Source organism: Heterocephalus glaber, unplaced genomic scaffold (genome assembly GCF_053883595.1).
Source record: "Heterocephalus glaber isolate CG9 unplaced genomic scaffold, H.glaber_assembly_v1.0 deba00000937, whole genome shotgun sequence".
NCBI classification, from domain to species: Eukaryota; Metazoa; Chordata; class Mammalia; order Rodentia; family Bathyergidae; genus Heterocephalus; species Heterocephalus glaber.
Genome location: NW_028258173.1, coordinates 13,687,002 through 13,708,875, shown reverse-complemented (window position 1 = coordinate 13,708,875; position 21,874 = coordinate 13,687,002). Strand labels below are relative to the sequence as shown.

At 37.4% G+C, this 21,874-nt stretch overlaps 1 protein-coding gene and 1 pseudogene across 10 annotated transcripts in view; both read left to right on the top strand.

Annotated features, from left to right (window-relative positions):
- Cep112 (centrosomal protein 112) overlaps window positions 1-21,874 on the top strand; it is a 655,204-nt gene that overhangs the window by 492,127 nt on the left and 141,203 nt on the right. The window lies entirely within an intron of this gene.
- On the top strand, window positions 15,283-15,407 carry LOC147828778 (U4 spliceosomal RNA; annotated as a pseudogene).

Below are 21,874 nucleotides of genomic sequence, written 5' to 3'. Positions count from 1 at the left end.
TGTTTTGAGAAAACCATTGCCAACATAGAGATTGGGAAATGAAAGATGGGTAGAAGAAAAATTTTTAAATGTAGCTGTTGTCCTTAGCAACATTCTTATGTGAATATCAGCATCAAATTTCTTGGGATTATTTCTTCTACTTCACCTCCATGTAGAGCAATGACAAATACCCAGAGCATGTAATTCTACATGGGACTAGATGATGATTTTATCCATGAATTAAATTTTGAATATCTAATAATTAGTGTTAAATATATGTGTATATATTTGTGTATATATATCTTACATATTTATGAATACTATTAGTTGATTAAAATAATCTTTTTATTAGAATTAAGCTGCAGATTCAACATTTTACTCTCCAATAAGCCTGAATTCAGACATACTATTTCCCTATTGAGGGGAGAGTACTGTTATGTTTGACCTTCATCTGCAAAAGGGAAAGGAGAGTGACAAGAACCATACCATGAAGGGTAAAGTCAAAGAACAATGTTCAAGAGAACTGCAGCCAGGAACTAAAGCTCTGGAGTCAGACTGAAGACAAGTGTGGAGCGATATACCTTGAGGAGAATAAAATGTCACCATAAGAAGTGTGAGGCAAGGAGATACCCACACATCCAGTCTAATGTTAGCCATTGCCAGGGACACTGGTGTGGAAGGACAGCACTATGGCCTCCTATATGGGGCTCATGTCTCTGGGTCAAAGACAAACGGGAATGAAAGTATCTTAACAGTACATCACAGTAGACTACTTTAGGTATGCCCAGACTCTGAGTTACTTTTATAGGAATCATTCCAATTTTTTTGAGAATGAACTAAATGGATTACGATTTTGTATGCAATTTAAAGTCACTGTAGGACTAGAGTGACCTGAAAAATCTGAAAAATGAAAGCCCCTTTCTGAGTTCTCACCAAGGAGCAAGAGGAGAGCTGCCTCCACTAAGCAGGATTAAAGAAACAGTGGGAGACAAGACAAGAGGGGCTTTCGTGATTATGCTCTGTAAGCCCTACAGATTCACCAAGCCAGTTCCATGTGCACAGGGGAAAAGACATGGAAAGCATTGTGATAATAGTGCTTATAGTTCAAAGATTGTAGAATTTTTATTTTCCTATTAATGCTTTAAAAATTTTTCTTCAATTAATATGTATTAGTTTATAATCCCAAGTAAAACATAAATTTTTAAAATTGATATCAGTCCTAGAACAGGGTTTGATTCACTCATGGGAGATCAAATGACCAGCTGTTAAGAAGTTGGGCTAACAAGCTGTGCTAACCATACATCAATGAGGAAACACAATTTTAAAAAATTAATTTAAGGCCTGGGGATCTAGCTTAGTGGTTCCGCCACCTGCCTTGCACACGCAAGGTCCCATCCCAAGTTCGATCCTCAGTACAAAAACAAAAGAAATTAATTTAAAAGGTCAGATTTCCTAGATCACATCTATTTCAAGGATACTGTATAATGCCCTAAAATGAGCTTTATCAATTTTGAACAGAAATAACACTGCATTTTAAGCTTTAAGTGTTTTGTTGTGAAAGTTCATTTTAAAGAAGCCATGCTACACCCTTACCAGTTTTGTTACGAGCATAATTTATTAGGAAGGAAAAGGTTTTGATGGAAAGTTAAGGCTAAACAAATTTTCAACTACACTGTTGAAATTTTGGCCACACTCTAAAGTACTAGTTGGTTTTTGCTTAAAAGTATATTTTCAATTTTTAATCCTACCTATTTGTGCTAGATTTCTTTTTTAAATTTAATTTATTAAGTTTATTGGTACATTTTAGGTTTACAGTATGATGACATTCATCATTGGAAATTTGTACCCTTTTTGATTCAAGCTTGTTCTTGCACAGTTCATGAAGTCCTGATCTACCTTGCATATTATTATCTTTAAAGTTATTTTGAAGGATGGTAAAACATTAACAAGTAGCTCTTTATGAAAAACCATATTTTTGTTCATTATGTATTAGTAGTGCTAAAGGAAAAAATGCTTACTTTCCTGATAATAGATAGCAATTGTCAATTCAGCAATTTAAACATTTGTAAATCCTTTACATTTCCTTAAACTCACATGGGAAAGCACAAACTTTTTTTAAAAGTCAATGAAAACCCACTAAAACTTTCATCTTAAAAAAAGTAGCATAAATCATCAAATTAGATACCTCATAATTTCAACATTAATGTAATTCTTGCCATGTATTTAGGAGCATAAATGTTCATGACTATTGTACATTCTGATTGGAATGCATAAATAATACAAATTTGGGGCCGGGGGTTTAGCTCAGTGGTTCTGCCGCCTGCCTCGCAAGCGTAAGGTCCCGAATTCAATCCCTAGTACCAAATAATAATAATAATAATAATAATAATAATAATAATAATGATAATAATACAAATTTGCACTACTTTCACTGTCAGTGAGTTTCATTTCCCAGGAGAATGACCTTTTAAAACAGTGGCTTTTAAAGTCCCTCGATGCCAAGAATTATTCCTGCCTTCATGGAAAATATGAGTGGTTAGACAAATGTGCAAATATAAACCTGCTAAGAGCTACACAGCATGGGCATGGAGTACTATGGAGGACCTATAGAAGACCTTACTAGAAAGGTTGCTCTAAGAGGGTGATCTTGAAGCTAACATAGAAAGGATGTGTGGAGAGAGAGGTTAAGTGTGAAGTGACAAAATTGTGCTCTTGTTAGAACAGAATGTACAAGCTCCGTCGGAGGTATCCAATGGCTGTCCACAAGAGTATGACCACTCTACTCCTCACTTAATAAAGTGCCAGTCCAGTATCCTCCCACTGAAGACCACTTTCCCTTACCCCACTCCAGATCCTCCTTTATGGACTGCACGATCTTCACTTAGCACATCCCCATTTTCCTCTTATTTTCCTTTGCAAATGGTATTTCTGGGGAAGCAATTCTTCCTTCCCACCTCCTGGCTGTCAAAATAGCACTATTATTCAAGACTCTTTCCAAATGCCACTTCCTACACTAAGATTTTCTTGACCTTATTGTACTTTTTCTTTTCATGTCACTTTATGTAAGGTTTTATTTATTTATTTATTTATTGTTTTATTTATTTATTTATTTATTTTTGAGATAGAGTCTCACTATGCAATTCGGGCTGGCCTTAAACTCACCATGTCACCCAGGCTGACTTCAAACTCGTGGCAATCCTCCTACTTCAGCCTCTCGAATGCTGGGATTACAGGCATGTACCACCACACCCAGCCATTGGTTTTTAAAATTTTATTATGAAAACTTTCAAGCATACCAAAAAGTAGAATAGTACTGTGATGTGCCATAAAAAAACTTTCAAGATTTGAATGTATTTGTCTTTTCTTTTCTTTTGTTTGCTAAAATATTTGGAAGGAAACTCAGATATCATATCATTTTTCCCTGTGTATTACAGAATGCCTCTCAGAAAACATTGGCATTGTCCTACACAGTTACAGTCCCGTTGTCATACTTAGGAAAATTGTTCTTTTACCATTACCTCATGTTTGTGTCATAATTAGATATCTCAAATTGATTTAAAATGGCATTTTATGGTTGGTCTGTCTGAATTAGGATCCATGCAAGATCCAAACATTATATTTGGTCATTAAGGCTTTTTATGTCTTTTTAAAATCTAAAGCAGACCCTTTCTTTCTTTTCTTCCAAGGCATTGACTTCTTTCAAACAGCAAGTTAACTTGTCCGGTATGTTTCCTTCCTTGTGGTGTCTTTAACTTCTTCCTGTATTCTTTTCCTTTTGTTCTCTCAATTGGCCACTTAAAATACTTACTGTGTTCTCCTGTGTTCTGTCCTTACTGCATACCTTCTGTGATAATGTCAGTTTCTTCAAAGATGAGACCATGTCTTACCCAACTTTGTACCTTCCACATGATGTCTAATATAGTATATGAACTCAAAAATATTATTAAATTGGATTTTGCTGAAAGAATTCTGATTCCTCTTGAAGCCAAAATATGGAGTTTATACTCCATCTGAAGAAATTTACATTAGTAATTAAGTTGCTAGAGAAATCTTCTCAATAGCGTAAGTCATTATTTCCTCATTTGCGTTGAAAGAATTCCAGCGTAGCTTAAAGTAGCATCTTATTATAGTTGGAAATTTTTATAATTTGGAGAATCGTAAAACACTTCAATGAAATTTCCAAGTCCCTGGCATTCTCTCTTGGCCCACATAGATGTGATCTCAGAAATCATCTGTATTGTGCACTCAACATAAAAACTAGGTCACTAATCATTTTTCGTGATCAGGAGAATTGAATTTTGCTTAGTAGTTCAGAAATTAAACTGAATGGCTGACTATAAAAACACCATCACATGTATGCTTTGTTGTTGATAAACTAACTGCAATCTGAGCTTTAATAACTGGAAGGGAGTGGAAGAAACTTCAAAAAGTTGCATGATAAATGTTTTTGACAACGTGTCAGCTGAACATTAAACAGGACCTTTGTAAATCCTCTCATTTTAAGTGGTTTAAACAGAAAGTTTTAAACTTCTTCCTTCATAAGTATGAGCTCCACATATCACAGAATCCTAAGATTAAAAAAAGAAAACCGCTTTATCTGGCATAGATGAGTTTCATCTCCAGGGTGAATGTGGGGGTGTGGGAAACAGGCTCACCTAAAGATCTCTACCTCCTTGTCCCAAATAGTTTCTCTCTAAGAAAGTGCCATGGGCATATTGGAATGGCTTCCTTTATAACTTGATGTGACCGTGTACATAAGATAATAGAAATACTAATGAATAAAATTTAGAAGTAGCAATATTCCCCCTAACCCCATTTGCCAGGTTGTCTCACAATGAGTACAGCATACTGCTGGTCCTCACATGGTTACAATGAGGACTAGTAGAATAGGGTAATACAAAAGAATTTGTGTGTGTGTGTGTGTGTGTACATATTTAGTGTTTGAAAAGAAAACATATAAAACAAGAGCAATTTCTTCCCCTGTGTATTAGTTTCCTAGAATTGCTATAACCAAGAACTAAAAACAAAGTGGCCTGAAGCAAAAGAAAGCTATTGTCTCACAGTTCCAAAGCCCAAAACATCTGAAACCCAGGTGTAGACAGGCCTGACTGAGGTCCCTCCAAAAGCTAGGGAAGAGTTGTTTCTTGCCTCTTAGCTTGTTTCTTAGAAATTCTTGGTGTTCCTTGGCTTGAAGTGGTACCACTCCAGTCTGTTCTGTCGTAACGTAGCCAACCTCTTTCTGTGTATCTTCTTGTCTTCTTGTGAGAAAATCTGTCATATTGGATTAAAGGCCCCCTCTACTCCAGTATGATTTCATCTAATTACATCTGCAAGTACTTTGTTTCCATATAAGGTCACATTCAGAGGTTCTAAGGTTTACAACATCAACATATCTTTCTGGAGGATATCATTCAACCTATAACTGCTTTGGCACTACTCGGATAAAGAAGCCATTGATGTCATTATCACTGCTGAATCTGTGACACACAGAAGCTTATTCTTTCTCTTGTTTTCATACATTAAAGACTAAATAGAGTATCTTTATGCAGAAACAACTACAAACACACTCAACTACTTTATCTTTGACAAAGGGGCCAAACACCTTCACTGGAAGAAACCCTCTAATAAATGGTACTGGGAGAACTGCCTTTCCACATGCTGAAGACTGAACCTACACCCATATCTCTCACCATGCATTAAACTAAAGTTGAAATGGGTCAAAGATCTAAGTGTTGAAACAGAAACAATCTGCTGGAAGATAGAGTAGGTCAAACTCTTAAAGACATAGGTATAAGCAAAGACTATATGAATAAAACTGATTGCACAGGAACTATTACAGAGTCCACAACTAGAATATTATTGTATTAAAAAGTGTATGCATAGCAAAAGAAACCACTGACAGAGTGAAGAGACAATCCACAGAATGGGAAAAAGGTTTCACCAGCTGTTCTTCAGACAGAGGACTAATATCTAGAATATAGAAAGAATTCAAAAAACTCAGATCCCCCAAATTTAAAGATCCAATCCAAAAACGAGCATCTGAAATGAATAGATACTTTTCAGATGAAGAAGTACAAACAGCAAATAAATATGAAAAAATGTTCCACATCACTGATCATTTGAGAAATGCAAATTAAAACAGCACTGAAATTCCATCTTACTCCAGAAAGAATGGCTGTTATCAAGAAATCAACCAATAAAAAATGCTGACAAGGCTGTGGGGGAAAAGGAACCTTTTCTGCTATTGGTGGTAATATAAATTGGTACAACCACTATGGAAATCAGTATGGAGGTTCCTCAACAAATTAAGACTACAGATTCCATTTGACCTAGCTATTGCCCTTCTTGGTATCTCCCCAAAAGAGTTAAAAGCATCATACCACAGTGTATGTTTATAGCAGCACAGTTTATAATAGCTAAATCTTGGAAACAGCCCCTATGCCCATCAGCTGATGAATGGATAAAGAAAATGTGTTTTTTATGTACAGTAGAGTACTACTCTGACATAAAGAAGGATAAATTTGAGACATTTTTAGGCAAATGAATGCACCTTGAGAACATAATTTTAAGTAAAATAAGTAGGACACAAATGTTAAATATCACATTGTTTCTCTTGTGTGAGAAATCCAAAGAGAAATAAGGACTGAAATTGAGGATAGATATTGGGAAGTAGAAAGAAAATGTTCAGATAGGAAGGGAAACAAGGGAGCAGGAGGAAGGGAAATAGGTCTAAAAAATGTTTAAAGAATGGAGAGAAAATGATAGGAATAACATTATGTAAGTGGAAAGGGGAAGAAGGATTGAAGGGAAGGGAGGGGAATGGGAAAAAAAGACAAGATATATTATATACAGGTACAAATTCCCTATGATGAATGTGATCATTACAAATGTCAAAAGTGTACCAATAAAATTATTATTATTATAATGATGATGATCATACATACATATAGTATCTTTAAAGCAACTCCAGAGCATTGTGGGTGATTGGGGCTTTTGAAGGAAAGAGACACCAGCATGGGCAGGAGAACAGCATTCTAGATAAAACTAAGGAAAAACAGGGCTGGGAGGAGCTGGGTTTGTTGGTAGGAAGAAGTGGAGGTTGAGAGGCAAGAGAGGCAGGTGCTCAGAGTACACCATTCCCTGCCTTAGGGTCAAGCTTACTGATGCCATTTCCTCTCCACAAGACCCTCTGGTGGGTATCCTTGGGCAACCTCTAGAAGCCTTATCTGATTCTTGTAAAGTGAAGTTTCTACCTCCTAGGGATCTTGTGAAAGGAAGCTGGGTATTGAAAGCCCCTGACCAATGCCTGTCACATGGGAACTAACCTATTAGCTCTGAAGCAGTATTTGAGCACAGTAGGAAAGAAGACCAAGTGGCTGATGGGCAGCTAGTTGAGGAAGGGATTCAGAGCTACCTGAAGGAACTGTCACCTTCACCCTGTAAGTATGCAAGATGCCAACCCTGAGGCATGTCCTCCTGGTGTACAGGATGCCACAACTGGCAAAGGTCTGGAAAGGTATACAAAAAAAGCAGGAATTCTATCAAATAGAAGCTGAAAGAAGATCCTTCTCGCCACTCCCAACCCAGAGGAAAGGGCTTTTGGGCCACCATCTGTCCCGGCGCTCCCTGCACAGAGGAAGGGGCTTCCGGGTCACCATCCCTACTGCCACTCCCGGCCCCTGACCCACCTCTCCAAGCTCAGAGGAAGTCAGCCTCACGGGTGCCAATAGCACCCCCTATGCTCCCCCAGTCGAAATGAGAAAACACATAAATAACTCTCAAAATCAGACTTCCAGATCACCTAAACAACCCCAAAGTGAAGTGAGATGGAACACTCTGATACTCAACCACCTGGACCCACTGAACTGGCAACAAAAGAGGATCTGGAAAAAATGAAATCAGAAATAATTTCTCAGATAACAGCAAAGATTGTGCTCATAGGGCAAAACATGATTAATAAATCTAGAGAGGAGCTGAGGAACAGGATGGAATCCCAACATAGGAAACAAATGGATACATAAAACATGCAAATAGATTTCCAGGAGATGAAAAACTCCATTGAAAGTCTACACAGCAGAATGAGCCAATGTGAGGACAGAATTTCAGATATAGAAGATAAGATTGCAATTACTGACCAGGAAAAGAAAAATTGCTTCAAAATTATAAGGGACCATGAGAAATCAATCCAACAGCTGCTAGACAATGCAAAGGAGAATAACATAAGACTGATTGGAGTCAATGAAGAAACAGGAGACAGTGCAGATGACATAAAAAACTCTTCAGAGAGGGATGGTAGAAAACTTCTCAAGCGGGGGAAAAGAGCTTAACATACAGGTAAGTGAGGCATATAGGACTCCAAATAGCCTTGATGAAAAAAAATCTACACATAGGCATATAATTGTTAAGATTCCAGAAACACAACAGAAGAACAAAGGTCTACAAACAGTTAGACAAAAGAAACAAATCACATACAAAGGAAAGCCCATCAGAATCACAGCAGACTTCTCAACACAAACCATCAAGGCAAGAAGAGCTTGGAGTGACATATTCCAAGCTCTAAAAGAAAACAGCCTCGAACCCAGACTGATGTACCCTGCAAAACTATCTTTCAAAATTGATGGAAAAATAAGATACTTTCATGACAAAGAGCACCTTAGGAACTTCATGAATACCAAACCAGCACTCCAAAAAATTTTACACAATATCCTAGGAACAGACATTGAGGATCACAACCCCAGGAAGCAAAGCAGAATGAACCCATCTGGCATGACAAGAAATTAAATGTAAAGGGGGAGAACCCAACAAAAAGAAAAAGTCATGGCAATGACAAGTCAATACGTTTAAGTTATAATCATCAACGTTAATGGTCTCAATTCACCACTCAAAAGAAATAGACTGGCAGAATGGGTCAAGAAGCAAAATCCAACAATATGCTGCGTACAAGAAAGACACTTAAGTCAAAAGGAAACTCATAGACTGAAAGTTAAAGGGTGGAAAACAATACTGCATGCAACAGGAACCTGAAAAAAAGCAGGAGTAGCTATCCTCTTTGCAGATCAAGTAGATTTCAAACCAACACTGATTAAGAGAGACAAAGAAGGACACTACATCCTTGTAAAGGGAAGAATCCAAGAGGAAGAGACAACAATCATAAATATCTATGCATCAAACACTAGTGCGCCCAACTATATAAAACAAATACTGACGGACATGAAAAGTCATATAGACACTAATACAGTTGTAGTGGGGGACCTCAACACCCCACTGTCACAAATAAATAGATAAACTAGACAAAAACTAAGTAAGGAAATACTGGAAGTCAATCGAACTCTTCAACAAATGAACTTAACAGATGTTTACAGAGTCTTCCACCCCACAAAATCAGAATACACATTCTTCTCAGCTGCACATGGGTCATTCTCCAAAATAGACCACATACTCACACATAGAACATGTTTAAGTAAGTGCAAAGGACTTGAAGTTATCCCCTGTATTTTATCAGACCATAATGTGATGAAATTGGAGATCCATAGCAAAAGAAACTAGAAAAATTTCATAAACATGTGGAAATTGAACAATACACTTCTGAATAACCAGTGGGTCACAGAGGAAATTAAAGAAGAAATCAGACAGTTCCTTCAATTAAATGACAATGACAATACAACATATCGGAATCCATGGGACACAATGAAAGCAGTCTTATGAGGGAAATTCATAGCAGTGAATACGGACATTAGGAAAAGAGAGCGAGCCCTGTTAAACAACCTGATGCTGAACCTCAAGCTTCTAGAAAAAGAAGAGTAGGACAACCCCAAAGCTCATACAAGGGAGGAAATTATAAAGATCAGAGGAGAAATTAATGCAATGGAGACTAAGAGAGCGATACAAAAAAATCAATGAAGCCAAGAGTTGGTTCTTCGAAAGAATCAACAAAATTGACAAACCTTTAGCCAACCTTGTCAGAAAAAGGAAAGAAAAGGCCCAAATCCATGCAATTAGGAAAGAAAATGGTGAAATTACAACAGACCCAGCAGAAATCCAGAGGATCATCAATACCTGCTTCCAGAAACTATATGCCAATAAGATGGACAACACAGAAGAAATGGACAGATTCCTAGATACATATGAATTACCAAAGTTGAACGAAGAAGACCTAAAAATTCTAAACAACCTAATATCAACCAATGAAATTGAAAATGTAATTAAATCCTTATCACCTAAGAAAAGCCCAGGCCCTGATGGCTTCACTGCTGAATTCTACAAGACATTTAGAGAGGAACTTCTGTCACTACTGCTTAAACTCCTCAAGGAAATTGAAAGGGAAGCAATACTCCCAAATTCATTCCTGGAAGCAAGCATCACCTTGATCCCCAAAGCAGAGAAAGACCCAACTGAAAAAGAGAACTATAGGCCAACCTCACTAATGAACATAGATGCAAAAATCCTTAATAAGATACTGGCAAATAGAATGCAGAAGATGATCAAGAAGATCATACACCCTGATCAAGTGGGATTCATCCCAGGGATGCAGGGATGGTCCAACATATGCAAATCAATCAATGTAATATACTAAATCAATAAAACCAAGGACAAAAACCATATGATTATCTCCATAGATGCAGAAAAAGCATTTGACAAAATTCAACATGCATTTATGATGAAAACCCTACAAAAAATTGGAATAGATGGTCTCTACCTCAAACTGATAGAAGCCATCTATGAAAAACCAACAGCCAATATCATACTAAATGGTCAAAAACTGAAATCCTTCACACTAAAATCAGGAACAAGACAAGGATGTCCACTATCACCACTCTTGTTCAATATAGTTCTGGAAACATTAGCCACAGCAATTAGACAAGAGAAAGAAATAAAAGGAATAAAGATAGGAAATAAAGAAGTCAAATTGTCATTATTTGCAGATGACATGATACTCTATATAGAAGACCCCAAGAACTCCACCAAAAGTCTTCCAGACTTAATTACCAAATTCAGTCAAGTAGCCTGTTACAAGGTCAACACACAAAAATAATAGCTTTCCTCTACACCAATGACAGACTCCCTGAGAGAGAAATAGGGCAAATAATTCCTTTCACAATAGCATCCAAAAAACTGAAATACCTAGGAATCAACCTAACTTGAGAAATCAAAGACCTCTTCTCTGAAAACTATGGCACTCTGAAAAGAGAGATTGAAGATGATATCAGAAAATGGACAGACATCCCCTGCTCCTGGGTGGGAAGGCTTAATATAGTGAAAATGACCATACTTCCAAAACTGCTATATAGATTCATTGCAATTCCAATTGAGATCCCAGCAGCATGCTTCATGGACCTTGAGAAAACAATCCAAAAATTCACTTGGAACACGAAGAGACCCAGAATAGCAAAAGCAATTCTAGGTAACAGAGACATGGCAGGGGCTATCACAATCCCCAACCTGCAACTATACTACAAAGTTACTGTGATAAAAACAGCATGTTGCTAGCAAAGAAACAGACCTGAGGACCAGTGGAACAGATTAGAAGATGCAGAAACAACACCAGACACACTCAGCCATCTCATCTTCGATAAAGGAGCCAAACACCCTCACTGGAGGAAAGATAGCCTCTTTAATAAATGGTGCTGGAAAAATTGGGTTTCAACTTGCCAAAGATTAAAACTAGACCTATATCTCTCTCCATGCACTAAACTAAAATCAAAATGGATTAAAGATCTAAATATTAAAATAGAAATGCTGAACCAGTTGGAACAGAGTTTAGGAAGAGCTCTTGAAGACATCGGTATAGGAAAAGATTTTATGAACAAAACCTCAGTTGCCCGTGAACTAGCACAAACAGTCAACAAATGGGATCTCTTCTTATTAAAAAGCTTTGGCACAGTAAGAGAAACCACCAGCAGTGTGAAGAGACAACCCACAATGTGGGAAAAAATCACCTGCTTTTCCTCAGACGAAGGTCTACTACTCAAATCTATAAAGAACTTAAAAAGATCAGACCTCCCAAATTTAAAGACCCAATCTGAAAATGGGCATCTGAAATGAACAGACATTTCTCAGAAAAAGAAATAGAAATAGCAAATAAATACATGAAAAAATATTCAACATCATTGGTCATTTGAGAGATACAAATGGAAACAACACTGAGATTCCACCTCACTCCAGAAAGAATGGCTGCTATCATGAAATCTACCAATAACAAATGCTGGCGGGGCTGTGGGGAAAGAGGAACCTTGCTCCACTGCTGGTGGGAGTGTAGACTAGTGCAAGCACTGTGGAAATCAGTATGGAGATAACTCAAAGAACTAGGACTGGAAGTCCCATTTGACCCCACTATTCCCCTGCTGGGTATCTTCCCCAAAGAATTAAAAGAATCATACCACAGTGATATATGTGTGCCCATGTTCATAGCAGCGCAGTTTGTAATAGCTAAAACTTGGAAACAGCCCAAATGCCCATCAACTGGAGACTGGATAAAGAAAATGTGGCTTCTTTATTAAAATGGAGTACTATTCAGCCATAAAACATGAGAAAGTAGTAAAAGACGAAAGATTTATGTGATCTGAAGAGAAACCAGAGTATGAAAACATGAGAAATTAGAGATATTTATTGCTAAATGTATGCACATTGAGGCGATACTCTTAAGTGAAATAAATAGGACACACATGTGTAAATACCGAATAGTTTCTCTGGTGTGAGAAACTGAAAGTGTAAATAAGGACTAAAATGTATAATAGGTAATGTGAAATAGGAAGAAAAGGGGCAAAGGGGAAGGAAGTGGGAGGGCTAGGGGAAAGGAAAGAAGGGAATGGCATTAATATGAGAAAATGGAAAAATAGGAACAAAATCTTTGTATATAGGGAAGAATGGAGGGGTTTAAGGGAAGGCTGGGCAAGGGTGAAAAATAAGAACCAAGAGAGATTGTATAAAGTTGCAAATTTCCAATGATGAATGTCATTATATTGTATACCTAAAATATACCAGTGATTAGAATGAATAGTCAATAATGCAAAGTAGGAAGAAAAGGTCCAAAGGGGTAGGGGTAGTGGGAGGGGCAAGGGAAAGGAAAAATGATGAGAAATGGAAAAAATGGAAATAAAGCCTTTGTAAATAGGGAGGGGTGGAGGGCGTGAAGGGAGGGCTAGGTATGGGGACAAAATAAGAACCAAGATGCATTATGTAAAGGTACAATTCCCAATGAGAAATGTAATTGTGTTGTATACCTACAATGTACCAATAAAAGAATTTAAGAAAAAAAAAAAAAGAAGCTGAAAGAAGTTAAGAGTAATTGTTGAGAGAGAAGAAACTCCCAGGGCTATAAGATCCATGCTCAGCTGACTGTAAGAATGGCTATGTCGTTGATAGCTGCTTAGTTAGATAGCTGCTTAGTTAATAAGGAAGCTGGTTGAGGGTGGAAAATCATGAGTTTAGTCTTAAATATGATGCTTCAAAGGATACTGAGGTGACTATGTGCACACATGAGAGAGACAGTTGCAGATGTCAAACTAGGGGGCTTATGAGTCGCTGGGTGTGGAGTTGAATGTTAGGTGTCATCAGCAGACAGGCCTGAGTTAGAACCAGTGTTTCCATTGCCTGACATTCAGGAAAGCTGGAGTTGCAGTGTGTTCACACTTGCTGCCTCTGAAATGGAACTCTGATCTTACTACCTCAAACTGTTTCCTACACTGTCCTTTTATGGCTCCATACACCATTGAAAAAGCCATTGGCATCACTATTACCATTAAATGTTTGACACACTGAAACTATTTTTTCTCTTCCTTTCCATATTTTCTACAGTGTTCCTGCCTTCCTAAATAGAGCACCCAGCTAACAAGGCTGAAAACCTCATACTCATTCTTTAAACCTCCTCTCAAACCTGGAACCCTCACTCCCTTACCAAATCCCATAATATATACCCAGAGTCTACGCCATCCCCAAGTCTGCATGCCTGGACCTATCCTTTGTCTAAGCCAGACTTATCTTCCATGTGATACTGCAGTAGCCCATCTGCTGTGGCACAGTGGACTTTTTTTTCATTTTTTAGTACATTTTTGCAGTACAAAAGATCACATTCTGGGCCAGGGATTTAACTCAGTGGTTCCGGTGCCTGCCTCTCAAGCAGAAGGTTCCGAGTTCGATCCCCAGTACCAAAAAAAAAAAAAAGATCACATCCTCATGAGGAGTTGGTTGGTACATGTTTATAACACATCTTAATTCTTTTTTCATCTCCTTCTCCTCCCCTCTTTCACCCTCCCTCCATCTCTTGGTCCTCTTCCCTTTTGAAACAGATTTTTCTCCCTATTTCCTATTATTTATCTTTTTTTCCCATTTAGTTTATTGGTACATTTTAGGTACACAATACAGTTACATTCATCACTGGGATCTTGTACCTTGACAGGATATATCTTAGTTCTTATTTTTTTCCCCATTCCCCTGCCCTCCCTTCACCCCCTCCACCCCTCCCTATTTACAAAGACTGTGTTTCCATGTTTTTCCTTTTCTCATATTTTTTCTTTTCTCTTCTTTCCTTTCCCCTACTACTCCCACTTCCCCTACTCCTTTAGACATTTTCTTCGTATTTCACAATATCAATTATACATTTTGATTCTTATTTACACTTTTAGTTTTTCACACTAGAGAAACTATTCGGTATTTGTATCCTATTTATTTCACTTAAGAATATAGCCTCAGTGTGCATCCACTTAGCTACAAATGTCTCCAGTTTCTCATTCTTTATGAGTGAGTAGTACACCATTTTATATTAAAAAAACACATCTTCTTTATCCAGTCTCCAGTTGATGGGCACTTGGGCTGTTTCCAAGCTTTAGCTATTACAAACTGTGCCGCTATAAACATGGGTGCACGTACATCACTGTGGTATGATTCTTTTCATTCTTTTGGGAAGATCCCCAGCATGGGAATACCTGGGTCAAATGGGACCTCTAATCCTAGTTCTTTGAGGTATCTCCATACTGATTTCCACAGTGCTTGCACTAGTCTATACTCCCACCAGCAGTGGAGCAGGGTTCCTCTTTCCCCACACCCCTGCCAGCATTTGTCCTCTTTCCTTTTGAAACACATTTATCTCCCTCTTTCCTATTATTTATCTTTTATTTTGTGCTCTCTCTTTATATATATATTTTTTTGTTTCTCATATAAGAGAAATGATATATATTTAAGCTTGTGTATACGATTTATTTCACTTAACATTATGGAATGAAGGTACACCCATTTTCCTACAGATTGCTCAAGTTTACCCTTCCTTGTAACAGAGTAGTACTCTATTCGCTATAAACATCATACTTCAGCTTTGCGCAGCGGCAGTATCATAGCCAATGAGGTTTGTCCGAGGCGTGATTATTGCTAATTGAAACATCATGCTTCCTTTATTTATCAGTCTGTTGATCAATATATACCAAAATTTAGCTATTATGAATTATGCTGCTTAAACATGGGTATGTACATATCATGTAATATGATGGCTTTAACTCTTTGGTAAAGATACTTAGAAAGGGAATAGCTGGATCAAATGAAATTTCTATATTTAGGTTTGTGAGGAATCTCCATGCTGATTTCCATAATGGTTATACTAGTTTTCATTCCCACCAACAATTTAGAAGGGTTCATTTTTCCACACAGACTCTCCAGCGTTTATTATTTGATTTCTTGATGATAGCTATTCTTTCTTCAGTAAAGTGGAATTTCAGTGTAATTCTAATTTGCATCTCTCTAATGGCCAGAGATGTTGAACATTTTTTCATGTATATATTGGCAATTTGTACTTCTAAGAAGTGTCTCTTCATTTCAGCTGCCCATTCTTTGATTGGAACTTTTATTTGAGAAGGTCTGATTTTTTGAGTTCTTTATGTATTCTAAATATTAGTCCTCTGAGGAGTAGCTAGCAAAACATTTTTCTCATCCTGTAGGTTATCGCTTCACTCTGTTAGTTGTTCCCTTTGCTATGCAGAAGTTTTTTAATTTGATATGATCCTATTTGTTGATTGTTGATGTTATTTCTTGTACAAGTGGGGTTCTGTTCACAAAGTTCTTGTTTTACCTATTTTATCTTTCAGCAGATTGTTCCTGTTTAGTATTTAGATTTTTGATCCATTTTGATTTTAGTTTAGTACATGATGAGATTTAAGTCTAGATTCAATCTTTTGCATGTGGATTGCCAGTTTTTCCTAGCACCATTTGTTAAAGAGGCTATCTTTCTTCTAGCATATGGATTTGGCCCCTTTGTCAAAGATCACATATTTGAATGTGCCTGCACTTGTTTCTGCATCCTCCATTCTGTTCCACTGATCTGCTTGTCTTTTTTTGTGCCAGTACCATGTTGCTTTTATCACTGTCTTCTATATAGAGGCTTGTGTCATCTACAAATAATGATAATTTGACTTCTTTTGCTGTATATATCCTTCTTCTTTGCTTTATTGTTCTGGTTAATGTTTCAAGTACTGTATTGAACAGTAGTGGTAATAGTGGACATATTTGTCTTTTTCCTGATTTTAGAGGGAAAGCTTTCAATTTATCCCATTTAGTGTGATGTTGGCTGTTGGTTTGTCATAAATGGCTTCTGTCAGATTGAGATAAGGTCCTTCTATGCCTATTGTGTTCAGGGTTTTTAATCACGAATGGATGTAGGATTTTGTCAAAGGTTTTTTTCTGCATCTATTGAGATGATTGTGTGATTTTTGTCAGCTTATGTGCTGTATTACATTTATTGATTTGCATATGTTGAACCATCCTGGCATCCCTGGGATGAGGCCTACTTGGTTATGATGGCACAGTGGAGTCTGGACAGATTCTCTTGTATATTTTATGTTACGAAGTTTGGAAATTATGCTTTTTAATTATTATTATTATTCAGTTTCCAAACCATTTCTTACTGATATTCTGTCTCTTTCTGCATTCCCAAGTCTTGGCTTGAGCTTGTGCCTGACCTTTCACATATGACCACAAGGCCACAGACACATTGCTCTGATCTGGGCTTCCTATACCATACACTGAGAGGGCAGAGTGCAAACTGTTCATTCCCATGGATGCACCCGTGTGTCTTGCCAACAGTGTTCAGAGCTTCCAGCAGGCCTCACTGCCAGCATTTTCCACACTGCTACCACCTAAATGCTCTTCCTATATTGTAAATATGATCTTCTTAGGCTCTCCTGGGGTTCCTCATTACTTTAGAATGAAATGTATAGTCCTGCTGGTGCACAAGGCCCTTCTGCATCACCCAGGCAGCCTTTCCTGGGACAGCAGCCAGCCCCTTAGCCTCTGCACACCTTGGGAGTTCCAGTCCCTTGCCTTTTTTCTTCAGCTGACTCTGCACCACTCATTCTCCTCTCCTCCTGGCAGTCTCCAGCATGCTTATTACCTCAGTGAGATTCTGTCTGTCCAAACTACCCTACCACAAATTGCTTTCCTCTGTATTCATTCTCATGCTTGGTAAGACTTGTCTATAGTGCTGTTTATGTATTATTAAAATTATTCCTTTATAAGTTTGTCATAGCCATTATATTAAATGCTTTTTGAAAGTAATGTATGAGAACAGAGCCTGGCCCATACATACGAATAGTTTTATTAATTTATGAAATTGCTTAATTAGCCAAAGGGAAGAAGAGTGGAGAAGAGTTTGAGAAATACCCACAACTAAAAGGGAAAAAGAAGAGAAGGAGGAGCAGGATGCGTGTAGGAAGTAGAAGATAACCATGCTTTTGCAATATGGAAGGAAAGGATTTCTGGAAGGACAGTGCCCCAGCAGTGTCCAGTGCCACAGAGAGATCCAGAAGAAAGATACAGGAAATGTCACCAGATTGGCAATAGTAATACCAATAGCTGACCCTGTAGAGAACATGCTTCATAAGTGTTAGAGACCATCATCAGCCTACAGATGGGAAAGGAGTTAGCCGATGGGTAAGAAATTCAAGGAATGGAATAAAAACATCAAAAACAAAAACAAGCTAACAAAAGATATGTGGCCATCATCAAATAAAAAAGTATCATAGTTGAAGAGCCCATTGGGATATCTTGTCTCTCCTCCCATACAACACGAAAGACAAGGAGACCAGGCTCTAGAGGAGCAGCTGGTGAAGACATCCTGCCAGTGTGGACACAGAAGGAGATTCAGCCAAGGGAGAGGTCTTGGGCCTGATTGACCCTCAGAATTTGGAAAAAAAGACAATGATCGATGTGTTATCTTAAGAAAACCAGAATGGACCCCACTTCTGACACTCCAGGTAGCAGAGTGGGTGAAATGTAGGGGAAAAATAAGGGAAATACAATTTGAGAAGGGAAATAAATCTGAAAAAATTTAGTAGGAATATCCCAACTGTTTTAAATGAAAAGTAACTCAATCTTTATATAATTGGTTGGTGTTACCAGTCAATTACTGTGGTGTAAATAATACTTTACCAAGTATTTCACAGATCACTTTAGAAATATAGGGGGCAAGATGGGGAGAGTTGTCCTTAAGAAGCTCATAGCCATATGAGAGAGAAAAAATCAGATGAAGTCACAGTATAAAGAGATATGCAAACATGTTCTCATAGACAGGACTTAAACACTTCATGAAAAATATTAGTTTTTTCCAATCTAGATTTGAAATGTTTCAGGGAAGAAATGAATTTGACTTCAATTTTAATAGGGGAAAAATTCAGTTTGTTAGAGGAGATTTGGAATGATGCGGCGTGCTCAGCAGATCCCATGTGTGAATGATTAGTTGTAAGAAAATTGAAATTTAAATGAATGATTCATGGGCCTTCCCTTTTCCCTGGGCTTGTGCAGAAGAGCAGTGGTCTATGAGGATTTAATAATTTACACTTCTATCCTACTGAGACTAAACTCAAATTTGAGGTGTTATCATACTGGCCAGATGAGGAAATTCTTCTATGATCCTGAAAAATCCTAGCTGTGGTTCTTGAGCTTGATCCTAGATTTCTACCACCCAAGATAAGAACTTGTTCACAAGTAAAGCTGTCTGAAGCATCAGGGGAGAAAACGTGCTTTGAATTTACTGAGTATAAGTAGACTGGGGTTCTTCAAGAGACATGGGTAATGTCAGATGGTCTTCTGTATGATGAAGGAAACATTAATGAGGTGTGTTAGGAGATTCCAGCTTCCTTAGAACATCAAAGTCTTGAAGTAACATGATTTCTTTTCCTGGAACCTCTGTTAAGACCAGGAAACAGTAACTTTTTTAAAAAGTGCATTTTTAGGACTTTTGAAGGAAATCCTTTAGGAATTTTAAAGGACTGAAAATAGATGTGAGAGAGTAGAAAGGAGAGGAAAAAATGAAAATTTTCTTATTCTTTTAAGGAAATATTATTCTTATTTTTTATACTAGCCATATTTTTTGCCTTTTCTTTTGAATCAGTAGCCTACTAATTCATATCCAAGTGCAATTCCTCATGCATGTGGTTTGTTGTAATTTGCCTTGTTTGAAAAGTAACATATGTATTGGGTTAAAATCCCTGAAGATCTATTCTTCACAACAATATCACAAGAGAGACAGAATAGTGAAGGGTTAAAAAAAAAAAAGGGCTTGTTTGGAATGTGGGGGAAAATTTAAAACCTGAATGTAAGCTATAAAGGAAAAAAATATACTATTGTGTTGTAAGTACATTTTTGGCCTCTCCAGTAACTGTGGCTCTGGTTTGCTGTAGATCTGTAGCGTGAACCAGCTCTCCACTACCATAGAATCACTAATAAAACAGTTTTTATGGTTTGTTATTCATCCTGGGTAGGTCTGAATGAAGAAATCACTTTAAAAGAAATCTTGAGTGGCATTTCAGCTGACAAAGTCTTGTTACTTTTGTTAGTAGATTTAGCCTATTTAAAAATAATAATAAAACCGGAGCTATAGAGGCCTCTGCAAAGAGCCAGTGAGACCACCCAGGAAAAATGTCACATTCTGCTATTGTGTCATCTTCAGTACCTCCAGATTAATAGCTCCTGGTATGGATGACAGGGCTTGGTCTTCTTGCTTTGTCCCCTTCACTTAAGATATGATGAAAAATAAGTCTATAAATCTGACATGAATATAGAGTGTAATTCTATTGCTTTTATTTGTATTTTACTTTACCTTCCATTTAACAGTACCAGAAAGAGAAACTTTTATCATTCCCATGCTAATTTACATGTCAAAGAAAACATTCATCAAAAATATTATCAGCACGATTTATAGACTGAATTGGAACAATGCTGTTTAAAGAAATGTGGGCATTATTAGCAAGGCAGTTAAAGTTTAAATGAGACTCACCCTTATTTCGGCTTTATAATTAGTGTCCCTTCAGTGTAGTCACAGATTAGGTGTGATTTCTGTTTGCTAGATCAACCAACCAGTGGAAAATGGGTTTATGGCAAGATTTTATAATCTTAACAGATTTTTATGGCACAAATTTTAAAGTTATCTTACATGTTTTAAATGGAAGGTAGACCATTACCATCAAAATCTAAACCTTGAATTTTAGTATATATAAATTTTATCCCAATGAAAATGTCAGTAAACCTTCCTTTCCAAGTTATCTTTTCCTTTGGTCAAACTATGAACATCCCACTCCCTACTTTCTTCATGTCCAGAATGTTTTTAAGGGAATCTTCCTACACTTTTCCTACCTGTTGATGCCAAATAAATCATCTGTTTTCTCCAAAGAAAGAATAAACTCAAGCTGTATGAAAGGAAGTCTATGATGAGTTCATTTTTTAAAAGAGAGAAAACTTTAAACAGTTCTGTTTTACTTTTTATTATGGAAACTTTCAAGCATACACAATAGAAGGGAGAAGAGTCCCCAGAGCTTAGTCTACCCATCACTCAGCTTCAGCAGTTTTCAGCAGTTTGCCAGGGTGACTTCTTTTTGGCAGCATCATTAGTATAAATACTGTGGGGGGGGGGGGTCTTGTTAAACTCAGCTGTGCAGCGCTTGCAGCTAACAAGGCCCTCTCTACACTTCAGCCAGTGGAGTCTCATCTGCTCGCTTGCCGTATGGCCATAGGTTTTCCTTTATTTAAATTGATTAATTTTATTTGTACATTTTAGATATACATAATGATCATGTTCATCATAGGGAATTTGTACCTCTTCATGATGTATCTTGATTATTGTTTTTTCCCATTCCCCTCCCCTCCCTGTAACCTCTCTTCCCCTCTTTATTTACAAAAGCTTTGTTTCCATTTTTCCTTTTTCTTTTCTCTTCCTTCCTTTCTCCCTCTCCGTCCCTAGTTCCCCTTCCCATTTAAACATTTTCTTCCTATTTCACAATATCTATCATACATTTTGGTCCTTATTTATACTTTTCGTTTATCACAGCAGAGAAACCATGAAGTATTTGAGCATATGTGTCCAGTTTATTTCAATTAAGAGTATGGTCTCAAGGTGCATCAATTTACCTAGGAATGTCTCAAGTTTATCCTTTATGGCAGAGTAGTACTCCATTGTTAAAAAAAAAAAAAAAAAGCCCCATACATTCTTTATCCATTCATTCGTTGATGGGCGTTTGGGCTGTTTGAAAGAGTTAGCTATTACAAACTGCTGCTATAAACACGGCTGTGTATATATCACAGTGGTATTAATTCAGTAAGATACCAAGAAGGGGAATAGCTGGGTCAAATGGAACCGCTAGTTTTAGTTTTTTGAAGAATCTCCACACTGATTTTCACAGTGGTTGCACCAGTCTGCACTCCCACCAACAGTGGAAAAGGTTCCTTTTTCCCCACAGCCTCGCCAGAGGGTGTTACTGGTTGAATTTTTGATGGTAGCCATTCTTTCTGGAGTGAGATAGAATCTCAGTATCTTCTAATTGGATAGAGATAACTGACTGGAAGTGGTTCGCTACAAGATGATCATCTATATGTGTTTCAGAGATAATAACAAACCCTAATTGTTCTAATATAATGTCATCAT